Raw genomic sequence first — 15166 nt, 5'->3', positions numbered from 1 at the left:
CATATTCCCAAATATTGTTTTTAAATGTTTCTTTACATTTAAAGGGGGATAAGCTATAGAGATTTGCATTGGTATGATTCTTGGCTTATTGATACAAATTTAAGGTCAATTTTGCTATATGTATATTTCTGCTCTTGATTAAGGCATTATGCTGTTCATTTAAACATGTAATGTATAATTAAGAAATAAAGGTTAATAGATAATTATCTATCATTATCTCACCTCTGATCAATTTCTACTCCTTTATTAGAAAAAACAGTCATAGGAGCAGGTATATCACAAAGCATTATCTGCTTGCACATAATTACCTCATTACTAGTAAACTCTCTTGACAAAAATTGGCTCAAAGGCACAGAGCACCTAGAGGTGCTTTCTTCCTTAACCTTTTGTTTACAGAGACTGATAGTCAGAGATGGGTAAGAGTTCCCTCCCCCAGGCAATCTAAGACAGGACATAAATGATAGTGTGTGCACCGATGACAGGTAAGTTTGAAAGATGGGAAAATGAACCCCAAGACAGGTATAGTCATGAGTTCTGTAGCAGAAGCTCAGGCTTAAAAAAATTTGTAAAAAGGAAGGAATATTTGGAGACCCAAAAATGTGAGCCTATTCCACCTTGTCTGAAGGTCAGAGAGTCTGAGCTTGTTCAAAGTTGTTGACTGTAGAGAGCTGCGTGGAGCCACACCTTTAAGATGGCGCCGGCTGCCGCCCTCTGCGAGCCCAAAAGCGAGCGCTCTCTGTGACAAACAACTCCTTTTATGGTGATGATCCGTGACCTGCTATGATCATGTGTTGCTTACGTATAATTGAGCCTATGGGCGATGTCCACGTGGTACTCCGGGATAGGCGACCATAGCCTATATAAGGGCTGGGAGAGGTCTGCCCCGGGACAGAGAAACGGGAGAGAAGCGAGAGAGAAACAACTGTTGAAGGTCCTGAATAAACTGCGGGCAAGAAGAGCTCCGTTGTCGCGTCGTCATTGCTGGTTCGAGGTGGTCATGTCAAGTGGTGGCCCGTATGGGGAAGAAGCCACTTCCTCTCCCTGGAGCCCAGAACTTGCAGCAGACAGGGGGTGCACCAATAAAGTCCTTGGGTAAGTTTGGGGATCTGTGATAAAAGCAGGATTAGTGACCGCATCCAGAGCGGGGATTAGTGACCGTGTCCAGAGTAGGGATCAGTGACCGCGTCCAGAGCAGGGATTAGTGACCGCGTCCAGAGCGAGGCTAGAGTTTCACGAAGCAGATAGTCTAGGTAGGGAATCAAAGGCAAAAGCAGTGCCGCAGGCTGTAAGAGTTCTGCCGAGAGCTGTCAAGCCCACAAGCGGCTTCGCAAGCCGTCAGACTGAAGCGGTTTCGCGCTGTCAGACTGAGACGGTTTCGGGAGCTGTCCTGTCAAACTGAGAGTAGCGAGTCCGCAGGTAGACGAATCAAAAGAAAAGAAAAGAAGGGAGATAGTACGATTATGGGCACTTCTTCTTCACACCCAATTTTTCTGGCTCTTAATGAGCTACTTAGATCTAAGAGTCTGAAAATAAGAAAAGGCACGTTGGGCAGGTTTTTAAATGAATGTGATACACTGGCTCCCTGGTTTGCAGTCTCAGGCAATCTTAGTGTAGCGTCTTGGGAAAAACTTGGACGTGATCTTGATTTTGCTGCAGAACAGGGTATGCTAAAAAAGGGGGTTAGGACGATTTGGAGACTAGTACAAGGGTGCCTGGAAGATCAAAGGTGTAGTAAAGCTATGGAGCATGGTCAGGCTGCTTTAGAAAAATTACAGGAAGAGAGATCTGAGCGAGCGGCATCAGAAAAAGATAAGTCAGATACGGGGTCAGACAAGAAGGAAATGGGAAAGGCACCCAAGAAAAGACAGGCAAGACTATACCCTAGTCTGTCAGAGTTAGAGGATTCAGATACCAACATCTCGATGAAGTCAGAGGAAGATGAGGAGGAAGAAGAAGAGGATATGACTCCCCTAAAATCTCTTCGACAGTCTATGTATCAGATGAAGATCAGGGAAAAGGCCAGGGAGAAACAAAATTCAGAACAAAATAAAGAAGGAGGGCGAAGCTTAACCCCTTCAGCTCCACCTCTGTATCCGGAAGTGGTTGGCGCTGAAGGAGGAATGACTTTCAACCCGGAAGTGTGGAGGGAAGGACAGGGATGTTGACAGCTTTTCCAGTTTTTCAAGACCAGCAAGGTAATAGATATCATGAGCCATTAGATTTCAAAACTGTTAAGGCCTTAGCAGAGTCCGTTCTGATTTACGGCATTTCCACTGCCTTTACAATGGCTCAAGTGGAAGCCTTACACAGATATGCTATGACTCCAGCAGATTGGACGAATCTTGCAAGGGCTTGTCTTCCCCCTGGTTAATATCTAGATTGGAAAGCATTTTTCATTGAATTTGCCAATGTTCAGGCAGCAAGGAATTTAGCTGCTGGGGGTGCTCAAGCAGTTTGGGATGCAGATATGCTATTGGGGCAGGGCAGATTTGCTGCTCAACAAAATGGGTATCCCCCCAAGTGTACGATCAAATTAATACTCTTGCCACTCGCGCATGGAATTCTCTGCCTAATAAAGGGGAAGTTACTGGCAATTTAACTAAGATCACACAGGGACCCGTAGAGCCTTTCTCTAATTTTGTAGCCAGAATGGTGAAGGCAGCAGGTAAAATATTTGGGGATCCTGATACTGCTATGCCCTTTATTAAGCAATTAGTGTATGAGCAGTGCACCAAGGAATGTAGAGCTGCAATTAACCCGCATAGGAGCAGAGGGCTAGAGTATTGGATGAAAGCATGCAGAGAGGTTGGAGGTCCTTTGACGAATGCGGGCTTAGCAGCTGCTGTCTTGAGATTAGAAAACAAGATAAGATGATTAATTATTTGGGATCTAAAGTGACACATGATCAAATTGTTCCCCAAAAGGTGGAAATTAGAAAGGACCATCTATGTACTTTGAATGATTTTCAAAAATTATTAGGAGATATAAACTGGATAAGAGGCAGTTTAGGTATGACTAATGATGAATTAAGACTTCTATATGAGATCCTGTCAGGGTTTGCAGCCCTGGACTCCCCCAGGTACTTGACTGACGAGGCCAGACAAGCACTTGCTTTGATAGAAGAAAGACTATCCAAGGCGTTCTTAAAATGAGTAAAATCTGTGGAGAATATCGCACTGTGTATTTTACCTACAAATTTACAACCTACAGGTATATTATGGCAAGAGGGGCCACTGCTGTGGATCCATCCTAAAATTTCCCCTGCTAAATCTATAGAACATTATCCCACTGCTGTGGCTGTACTTGCTCAGCAGGGTGTCCTAACCTGTTTACAACATTTTGGATGCCCGCCTAAGATGTTGCTAGTCCCATATGATAATGCTCAAATGAAAGTGTTATGTGCCACCATCGATGATTGGGCCATCTTGTGTTGCTCTTATTCCGGATACATTGATTGTCATTTTCCTAAGCATCCTCTCCTGTCATTCTTTAAAGAACAACCTGTAATTTTCCCTAAAATAACTGCTTTGCAGCCTATACCAGGGGCCAGTGTTACATTTACAGATGGATCCAAAAATGGTTGTGGAGTCCGCAGAGCCTGTTACACACCAATTTTCCCCAGGAACCCCCTAACATGTGGAATTAGCTATAGTAGTAGAGGTCTTTAAGGCCTGTTCCTTTGCATTTAATTTGATTTCTGATTCGGCTTATGTAGTTAATGCTTTAAAACATCTTGAATGTGCTGGACTTTTAAAAGCATCAAGTTAAGTACATGTATTATTTGTCCAACTACAGTGCCTTTTATGGCAGAGAAAACATCCCTTTTTTGTGCAACATATTCGAGCACACACAGGTTTGCCAGGCCCTCTAGCTGCTGGCAATGACAAGGTTGATCAGTGTACCAGACAAGAATGGATGTTTCTTGCCTCTGCCCTGCAGAGGGCTCATGACTTTCATAAACAGTTTCATGTTAACGCCAAAACCCTACAACAAAAATTTTCCATTTCCCGTGCTGATGCATGCAAGGTGGTTGTGGATTGTCCACAATGTGTCATATATCATCATCCTCAAACTTTGGGGATCAACCCACGTGGATTGCTCCCCCTTAAACTGTGGCAGATGGATGTTACTCATATTTCAGAATTTGGCAAACTGAAGTATGTACATGTTTCTGTGGATACTTATTCTGGTATCATGCATGCCAATCCCATGACAGGGGAAAAGGCGAACAATGTGATTGCCCACTGTTTAGAAGCATGGGCAGTATGGGGCAAGCCCCAACAGCTAAAAACAGATAATGGCCATGCCTATTCTGGTAAACAGTTTACATCGTTTTGCCAACGTATGGGTGTTCACTTTGTACATGGACTGCCTTATAATCCACAAGGCCAAGGCATTGTGGAGTGTGCCCATCGCTCCTTAAAAGAAATGCTTCAAAAACAAAAAGGGTTCGAATTGGCTTAGAACAATCCCCTAAGAATAGACTTTCTTTGGCCTTATTTACCTTGAATTTTTTAAATTTGGATAATTCCAACCAATCTTCAGTGGACAGACATGCTTGTCCAAATAGCCAACTTAAAGGTCTAGTGAAGTGGAAAGACGTTCTGACAGGGGTCTGGTATGGCCCTGATCCCGTGCTGGCATAGGCACGAGGTTCTGTTTGTGTTTTTCCACAGGATCATTTGGACCCTATTTGGGTACGGGAGTGCTTGGTGAGAAAAGTACAAGTGCAGAGGAACAACAAGCAAGATGAAGCCTCAGACTGTGATCCTACTGATGGTGATGGTCCTGATGTCCCCATTGTTGATCCAGGCCAATGAACAAATCTTGTGGGTCATAGCAAAAGCATGGCCAATTCCTATACCTGTTCATTCTATGTCAAAAGTTTTAAAATACTTGGCCCTGGTTTCAGTGGATTCTTTCTAATGAAAGAGGGGCCTTTACATCCTTAGAGCCTTTTGCTGCCCTTCGTAATTTGACTGTTCGGCTACTTAACATCTCTGCCAGCAGAGATACGAAGGGCGTTCTTTCAAATGCTACTGCTGACCAATATTACCAATGCCACAGAGGATGTGATCTATTGTAATTCCTCTAAGGCAACTTGCATTGCAAGTCAATGCTGGAAAGGCACTTATAACACGGCTGTGGTGATGAGAGTTCCCACATATGTTCCCATCCTGGTCAGAGTTGATACGGGTGCCTTCCCAATCGCTCATTTGCTCAGAACAAAACGAGACTTTGGGATAGCAGCAGCCCTAGTCTCCACAATTGCTGTATCTGCTGCAGCTGCCACGACAGCTGCTGTTGCCATGGCTGCAACAACTCAGATTGCAGAGACAGTTAATGAAATCGTGGAGAGAACAGCCTCCACAATGACCACTCTGAAATCCATTGATGGTCATTTAAAAGCTGGCATTTTGACAGTAAACCAAAGAGTAGATCTCTTACAAGCGCAAGTGGATGATTTAGTGACCTTAACCAGTGTAGGATGTATTCATTCCCTCTCATCTTTATGTATTACTTCCAGATTGGCTGAGAATTTTACAAGGAACAGTACCCTGAGCCGGCAGCTGAGCGCATACCTCCAGAGAAAATGGAGCAAGGAGTTCGAGAACCTGACGGACACCTTGAACAACCAGATCATTTCCCTGAATGCCACATGACTGGAGTTACCTACTGCTGATGCTTTTCTTAACATGCTGAGACAAACTTTTCGTTACTTTAAGGAGTGGACGGGAATAGGAGCCCTGACAGGTCTAATGGTGCTTGCCTCCTTGGTGTGTCTGTGGCACATATGTTGCCTACGGACCTCACAGCGTCGCAACACAGCTATGAGCATTCAGGCTTTTACGGCCATTGAAGCAGGACAGTCTCCCCAAATATGGCTAGCTACGTTAAAAGATTGTTGACACAGGTTGCGAGGCTTGTGCACTGCACTTGAAAGCTTGTAATGTTGGTCTTAAGAAGAGCAAGTCTGATTGCATGTGGGTTGGTGCCTGATCTCCCACCTCTGCACAAAAGGCACCAGGCAGATCTGGCATTTCTCTGGGTGGACAGAACCTGGCTAGACATCAGTAGATTGCTCCTAATTTTTTGACAGAGATCAGACCCCTACTCTTACCTGTTGCTTGTGTGAAAACAAAAAAGGGGGAACTGTAGGGAGCTGCGTGGAGCCGCACCTTTAAGATGGCGCCGGCTGCCGCCCTCTGCAAGGCTGAAAGCCAGCGCTCTCTGTGATAAACAACTCCTTTTATGGTGATGACCCGTGACCTGCTATGATCGTGTGTCACTTACGTATAATTGAGCCTATGGACAATGTCCACGTGGCACTCCGGGATAGGTGACCATAGCCTATATAAGGGCTGGGAGAGGTCTGCCCCGGGACAGAGAGAAACGGGAGAGAAGCGAGAGAGAAACAACTGTTCAAGGTCCTGAATAAACTGCGCGCAAGAAGAGCTCCGTTGTCACGTCGTCATTGCTGGTTCGAGGCGGTCGCATCAGTTGACAATAACTGTAGCTACACACTTTGAACTAGGGTGTGGTTACTTCGTGTTTTGTACATTAAGATGGCCTATAGACGTACATCCACTCCACCCTGACCAAATGATAGAGAATTCAAGTATACTTCTGCTCCTTCTTTTGAATAGGAGATTTGATTTATGACATGGCTGCCTTCAAGATACTTGGTCTAGTGTGGGTTCACTACCCAAACAACAGAATGCTTAACTCAGAATAGTTACTTGATGTCTCAAATATTGAGACAAGTAACTGTTCCAGTTGTCCTTTGTATCATGATAAAATACTCTTTTGCCGTCTTCCCCCCTTTTGTATTGGGGTATAAAAGTGTATGGAAAATAAACACAGGTGAACTCAGAAGTCAGAATTCAGCATTCTGTATTCACTGAGTTGCCCTCCCCTTACTATCCTGTGTCTCTGTGAGTCTTCCCTATCTCTGTCCCTCCTATCTAACTTTTCTAATCCTCATGACCCTGCCCTGGAACATACAAATCCACCATGCCTAGGAGCCCAGCAGAAGTCACCCCAAAAAGGTGGCTCATGACACTCTTTCAAATATATAACATGTAACAAGTTCTATACTGATGGCACCATTTCTATTGTCTGTTGTAGATTTCTTATGTTTAAATTCTTCATTCAGGTCGACAGCACTACACGGCTACAAACTGCTTCCTTATTCAGACTCTTTAGTCATTTTACTCACCATCATTCATAAATGAAAATCAAGACAATCTCCTCAAAGTTGGAGTACACTTGATCACTACAATTGCCATTCCCTGTTCATCAAAGCCAGAAACTTGGTTAAATCTTACCTCCATTTTTGGAGCCCACATAGCATCTCTCCAATGGTCATCCTTCCCACACTCCTGCCCTACACCCCTCATCTGCTATGTCTTCCATCCATGAGATTATTTTATGTACAAGGACACGTTATCATCACCCTTCAATGGGTTTGTGTATGTTTTAGTCTACCTAAATACACTCATTTTTAATATGCTAAATATAAATTCTTCTAATTCTCAGTCCTCTGAGAATGTAAATATATTTTCTAGGACATTCAATGTGGTTTGACCAAACAATAGACTACACAAGCAACAAATCCTAAGGAAAGAAGATTAGTTTTAACATCTCAGTTTCACCAAGAAAAAGAAAGGTAATCTAAAAGTCACATAGCAAGTCAGAGTCACATTGTACCTATTCCATTTTCATCAGGAAATAGTCAATAAAGTCAATAAAGTCAATAAAGTCCCAAGGGGTTAGTGAAGTTCAGAGATTAATGGTGTTCTTTTATTTTCTTCAAAATAAATTGGTTTTGATAATCAACATTTTAAATATTTTATTATGACTTCCTGGAAGATAAAGTAGAGCAGAGAAAGCATTGCACAGCTGAAGGAGAAAGAAACCCCCATTATCTCCACAATGAGCCTTTACAGATCTTTCTGAACTATCCACCTCTTCACTAGATGTTGAGTAGAGATGAGTTCCAAATGCCTCCTGAATGCAAATGGGGGACAGAGCAAGGACCAAATGACTGGAAATGCCTGTGCAAAGCATGTGCAGCAACTTCAGAATCACTTGCGTTCCATCCCCCACCTTAAATCTCCAAAGGAATTTGCAGGCTTCACCTTCTGTCACCTCTGTCCTACTAAGAGCACAGAGATGTAGAATGGCTATTCAGTAATTCCAAGGCCCTGAACTAGTGAGATTAAAGTGAGCACCCAGATTTCACTCTGGTTTACTGCACACATATTTAACCAGCAATACATTTGCAAAGTTTTCAAGCTCAAACACTTTTAGATAAAATAAAGAAATGTTTTTTAGTATTACTGAGGATTCTGAATCACTTAGCACAATTGTGTTTAGGAATTTGATGCTCTCAGAAAGTATATCTGGCTCATCAGATTTTTGCTGGATCCAGAGTTCACGCATCAGGCTTTACATAGTACTTGACACCAGGTATCGAAGGATCTATTCATTCTACTAGCTGGAATCAAAATAGATACAAAGCCATGAAACCTATCTTCTAGCTCATTGATAGTTCTGCTAAAACACTCTGGGAAAATGTGCTGAGCTTCTCTGAGTCAAAGATTAATGTTCACGCTAATGTAAAGTAAGCCTCTTTCTCTATAATTCTTCCAAGGTACACCTCAGGACCTTAGGATCTATACAGAATCAATGACTGCACAATACAGGATACAAAAATTTTCTGTCAATGTCCTACAGTAAGAAATTTAATCTGCATCAAGCCCTGCAACTGTAAACAGAAACTTACTGTAAATGAAACACTCTGAAATTTTTTGTCTCTCTGTTCTATTTTATTCCATGTTGCAAAGTTTATTTGAATCATTAGAATTTTATTTTATTCTCAGGAAGTGGTAATAAATGGTAATTTTGACGAACATGACTTTTGCCATTTTTAGACAGGGCAGACATTGAGGTGTATTTCAGCAGTAAATTATCTCACATACAGTTTTGTAATACCTTTACTATACTTGTAACATTCGAAAACATTTTAAAGTCATCTCCCATATTGTTCATTATTTTTAAATGTTTAAAACCATAATTTTAGAGTTCAGACAAAAAAGCAATATATGACTAAGTTCTACTTCAGGGCTGTATCACACTCATTCACCCTTTTACCCAATAAATTTACATATGTTCCTAGGTAGATAGAAACATAGACGAGATATACAAAGCTAACATTTACTGATAATAAATCAGAGAGAAATATATTTTGGAAAAGCTTTTTGCTATTCACATAATTTGCTATCAGTTGAAGATGAAAGCAGATTTGTAAGTTAGTGAGATTGAAGCATTTAACACAAGAAAATCAAAAGATACTAAAGAATAATGAGTTGAAAATATCCCCTATTCTGTAATCAAACCATTGTGTTTTTGTTAAAAATAGAAATTGTTGTGTGTACAATAAAGGCACTGCAGTTCACAACATACAATAAATAGTCTTGAATCTGAGCCAATGTATATGGGCAGACCTTGCTGGCCTTGCTGATGTGACAGCATTCACAGAAAAATGTGTGTGTGGTACACATTCAGGACCAAGGGTACAACGAAGGAGAACAATGCAATGGCAGGAAAACACTGCCAGCGACACTTTGGCTTCATTACAATTTTGACTCTGAGTTAAGTTTTGGTCATAGCACATTCAGTAACCATTTATTATTTTTTCCACCACCACATGTAGTCACGTGACAACTTGTAAGCTCACCACCCAATGCTTGAGAAACTTTGCTACAGATGTCATCTCTGACTAAAACTTCTGACCTATTAAAGCTGAGTTCCCAAGAGTGTGCACTGCTCCCTTCCCTCTTTCGGACATTAATAATTAATTTCAGGGTGCTTTTAAAAATGAAATGTCATTTTATCCTAAGCAACCCTGTTGTGTATTAACCACACATTGCAAAACTTTCCCCTGTAAAGGTCTTCTGTTTTTAACCTTTGCCCAGTAAGGCAAAGTCTAAAAGAAACTTCATTAAACATCTGGATGTGGTTGCTACAGAGTCAGCTATTCAGTTGCCTGGTCAGTCATCTTTCTTAAATATTTCAAACCCAGAATGCATGGTGGTCTCCAGATGACCTCAAGGCACAGACTACAAGTTTGCTAACTATGTTTTCAATTAAAAAGCGGGAAAACTATTACTTATAGGAAAATGATGTGTTTGCCAAAACAACTCAAACACTGGAGTAGAAGACAGAGATCTGCTGTTATCACAAACTGGTCACAAAAAAATGTGTGTGGAGAATGTCTTGGGAATGGCAGAGGTGGTTATTGGTATTTGGTGGATGCCTTCAGCTTATAGCCTGCTGTATGTTACTCCAATAGCCTCCTCTTCTTCCCACAAAGATCATTTTGTGCACCCAAATACCCTAAGTTTCTTCTTTTTTCCCTTAGAGACAACAGTCTAACTCTCCACCTTCTCCAGGTGCCAGCCCTAGAGTATCCACCTCCCTTCCTGTCAACTCTCACAACGTAAGACTGACCCTTGAGATGTCAGCAAACGTCCCTGTAGCACTTTCACATGTAAATAGACCTGGATATTACCTGGATCCATGGGGTACTATAATTCTGAGAGTTTTATGAAAATTTTCAATCAAGGCTTGAAATTTCTTATATTGTAGTCAAAACAATGCTGAAAAATAACAGCAGAGATTACATATCAGCGGGCACAGGCCAGAGGGAAGCTAGGATCACAGGGAGCCCCTAGAAGAATGGAAGCTAGAGGTTAATACACAACCCACAAATAAATATGACGTTTAGTGATTTAAAAATTGGGAGTATAAGTTACATAGATGGCATCACCATTGCGTCCTCCAGGGGCCTGAAATATATTTTACTTTGGGTTCCCTAATGTGCTCCATCATATGTGTTAACTGTTTTGTTAGTTTTTCCACAGATAATCCCTTTTTTTCTCTATATCACAAATGTTATAATTCATCAAAGGAAAATACATGACTATAGGTCACTTAGAAATATTTGTAAATGGGCTCAATTGAGTCTAAGTGTGGACATTTCCTTACAGTGCCAACACTGATCTTTACAAACTAAACATTTTAACAATAGACAGACTAAAATCTTATAGTAAAAAGAATATTTGAAATAGTTACAGGTGCCTTCCTTGTAGAAGAAAAGAATAATGAGAGAAAGTAGAATTATATTTAACATTGGCAAATACATATGGTAGTTTAATAGTATATGTTTAGTATACTATGTATAGCATAATAAGTATAATACGAAGTATAACACCTCTTTTGTGGTTTAATTCAGCTCTTAGCTTTGTCCATTACTCTCGCTCTCATACCACATTTATATATGCAGATTCAACATCCAAGTGTTCTGTCCTAAGCACAAGCAGGAAGTTATACTATCCCTGACCTGCACAGAGATTTCGCACTCTAATTTTACCTCCTAATCAATACACAATTCCAGGTTGCTCAACACCATTTTCAGACCAACTTGAGAATCTTTCCAGTAGTGCTTTGTGAGCAATGAAACCAGTTGTGTCTATCAGGTTATGGCATCTACACTGTGCCACTCTGCAGGATCAGCAGTCAAACTACAACCCCAGAAGGAAATAACCAGTTGGATCAAAAAGTAAATGATGTAGGATTTCCCTCTGTATGCTGTGATTACCATTAGTGAATAAAGAACTGCTTTGAGCCTATAGCAGAGCAGGGCAGAGCAGAGCTAGGTAGGGAGGACTGAATGCTGGGAGGAAGAAAGGCAGAGTTAGAGAGAAGCCATGTAGCTCGGCCAGAGATGAATACCAGAACTTTAGCCAATAAACCACAACCACGTGTCGATACACAGATTAATTAATACAGTTTCTGTGTGACTATTTCGGGGCTAAGCTAGCCAGGCAGCCAGGAAGAACAAGCGGCTCTCTCCTCCAACAGGAAACACCTCCTCAGCTCATTGCTCCTCATCCTCAGTTCTCTGCCTTGGGTTCTGCCTGTTGTGCTAGCAGCAGAAGACAGGTGTAATCACACTCCTCTTGCTTGTGGTTCCCTGCATAGCAGGCATTTGTGCTTTCCCAGGGGTATATGCAAGAGAGAGAAACGCACAGATGTGATTTTAAATGGCTTATGGGATCAAATTTTGTCCTGACAGACTTTCTGCTATAGTAAAACTTAACTTTGGTCTGTTGCTTGCAAACAGTGAGTAAATGGCTTTGTATTCGTAGCTGTTTCCCTGAAAATACAGCCAAATGATATTTTTTTCAAAAGGGGGGAATGTTTTCTTTAAACAAATAATACGTTGGAAAATATAAGCTATTCTTATTTGCTGCATAGAAAGAAGATCCAAAAAGATGACATAATGTGCACAGCATTATTTAATAGTCTGAAGATTTCAAAGCACAGAAAATAAGAAAACTGTAATTCAGAATCCAGCAAAGCACCACCAGTCAGTTATAACTCCTGACTCCTGATTCAACTAAAACTTTTTCTTCATGTGTCTATTAGATATTTGTTTTACCTTCCAAGCAAATATTGCACTTAGATATCAAATAACCAACAATTTAAACTCTTATGTCATGAAGAAAATATTATCAAGAACATATATTCCATGAATCTTATGATGAAATGGAAAATTATTTGGTATAATAAGACATTATAGTCACATCAAACAGTAGGATGGGTATATTGTAAAATTAAAGAAGAAAACTATATATTAAGAGCCATCTATTGTGGAAAGAACTGTATTAAATATGAACATGTTAAGAAAGAAAGAAAGGAAGAAAGAAAGAAAGGAAGGAAGGAAGGAAGGAAGAAAGAAAGAAAGAAAGAAAGAAAGAAAGAAAGAAAGAAAGAAAGAAAGAAAGAAGAGCAAGGCATGGTGGTTCACACCACTAATCCCAGCACTATAGAAATAGAGACAGACAGATCTCTGAGTTCAAGGCCAGCCTTGTCTACAGAGCGAGTTCCAGGTAAGCAAGGATTATACAGAGAAATACTCTCAAAAAAACCCTAAATAAATGCATGTTATATTGTAAGGGTTTTTTAAATCATAAAACTTATACATATTGAAATTATTAAGTAACTAAATATAGGCCCAGGAGATAAGATACTGTGATATTTGAAAGATTAAACTGATTACCAAAAGTGAATACAAATGAAACATAAATTTTAATTTTGTAAGTTAATTGTAAAAAAGATATTTTTATGTTGTAGCAGAAGAAAAGTAGATTAGATGAGTAATAGAAGTTACTTAAAGTAAGTTAGATTTTTCTTTCACTTTTATAATGTGGGAGTCCCTTCTGTGTGCTGTGAGTACCATTAATGAATAAAGAAACTGCCTTGGCCTGTTAATAGGACAGAAGTTAGGTAGGCAGGAAAAACTGGACTGAATGCTGGGAGGAAGAAGTTAGAGTCAGAGAGACACCATGGAGCCGCCAGAGAGAGACATGCTGAAACTTTGCTGGTAGGCCACAACTTCGTGGTGATGCACAGATTAATGGAGATGGGTTAAATTAAGATGTAAGAGTTAGCCAATAAGTGAGTGGGTGCTAGCCGGGGCGGACTGTCCTGGAAGAGAGCACAGCCCCCCCAGCTTCTGCAGCAGGGTCTTCAGTGTTCCACTGGATGTTCCCCTGCCCCCACTGTCGCCCTTTTGTCTTCTGTGTCCTTGGAATACCAACTGTCCCTATTTCAGTGCGGAGAAGTTCTATCCGGAGAGGTGAGTGGGTGCTAGCCGGGGCGGACTGTCCCGGAAAAGAGCACAGCACCCCCCCCCCAGGTTCTGCAGCAGGGTCTTCGGTGTTCCACGGGATGCTTCCCTGCCCCAACTGTCACCCTTTTGACTCCTGTGTCCTTGGAATACCAGCTGTCCCTATGTCAGGGCTGAGGAACTCTATCCAGAGAGGGTCGCCCTTCTGTCTCCTGTGTCCTTGGAGTACCAGTTGTCCCTGCTTCAGTGCTGAGGATTTCCATCCAGAGAGGAGGAGATGGGCAGGCGCCAAGAACCTCCAAGAACCTGAAAGGCAACATGACATCACCAGAATCCAGGGATCATGAAACTAGAAGAATTGAACATCCTACTCCAGAAGAAATAGAAGAAATCGACTCTAAACAGAACTTTACGAAAATAATAGAGGAACTTAAACAGGAAGTGAAAATCTGCCGTAAAGAAATGGAAGAGAACTATAACAAAAAGATTGAAGAAATGAGTAAAGAAATAGAAGAGTAGTATAACAAAAAGTTTGAAGAAATGAGTAAATCCATAAATGAAACCCTGGGAAACCAAGAAAAAACAATCAAACAGGTAATGGAAACAGTTCAAGATTTGAAAACTGAAATGGAGGCAATGAAGAAAACACAAACGTAGGGCCGGCTGGCAATGGAAAATCTAGGTAAACAAACAAAGACTTCAGAAACAAGGATAACCAACAGAATACAAGAGATAGAAGAAAGAATCTCAGACTCTGAAGACACCGTAGAGAAAATAAACACTCTGACCAAAGAAAAGAGCAAATCCAACAAATTCTCATCACAAAACATTCAGGAAATATGGGACACAATAAAAAAAACCAAAACTAAGAATAATAGGGGTAGAAGAAGGAGAAGAATTGTAGATCAAAGGCCCAGAAAATATATTCAACAAAATTATAGAAGAAAACTTTCCCAACCTAAAGAACGATATCCCTATGAAGGTTCAAGAAGCATACAGAACACCGAATAGACTAAATAAAAAAAACATCCCCCGCCATATAATAATCAAAACACAAAACATTCAGATTAAAGAAAGAATATTAAGAACTGCAAAGGAAAAAGGTCAAGCAACTGATAAAGGTAAACATATCAAACGCCCACCGGACTTCTCTATGGAAACCATGAAAGCCAGAAAGGCCTGGATAGAGGTACTGCAGAAACTAAGAGACCGTGGATGCAAGCCCAGACTACTATACCCAGCCAAGCTATCATTCACTATCAATGGAGAAAACAAAATATTCCAGGATAAAAACAAATTTAAATAATACGTAGCCACAAATCCAGCCTTACAGAAAGTATTAGAAGGAAAATCACAACCCAAGGAATCCAATATTGCCAATACTGCCTACAATAACTCAGACATATAGCGACCCTTCACAAGCACATCTCAAAGAACGGAAACACACACTCTACTACTCCCCCAAAA

General features: G+C 40.9%; 1 long non-coding RNA gene across 1 annotated transcript; it reads left to right on the top strand.

Annotated features, from left to right (window-relative positions):
* The first annotated feature begins 883 nt into the window (after nucleotides 1–883).
* Nucleotides 884–6800, top strand: LOC148121312 (uncharacterized). Its single transcript, XR_015738344.1, has 3 exons — nucleotides 884–1092; nucleotides 4677–4779; nucleotides 5528–6800. It is a non-coding gene; the product is annotated as an uncharacterized LOC148121312 (long non-coding RNA).
* Nucleotides 6801–15166: the final 8366 nt, after the last annotated feature.

This window comes from Myodes glareolus, chromosome 7 (genome assembly GCF_982192425.1).
Source record: "Myodes glareolus chromosome 7, mMyoGla1.1, whole genome shotgun sequence".
In the NCBI taxonomy this organism is placed as follows: Eukaryota; Metazoa; Chordata; class Mammalia; order Rodentia; family Cricetidae; genus Myodes; species Myodes glareolus.
Note: the sequence above shows the minus strand (reverse complement) of the source record. Positions and strands in the feature narration are given on the sequence as shown.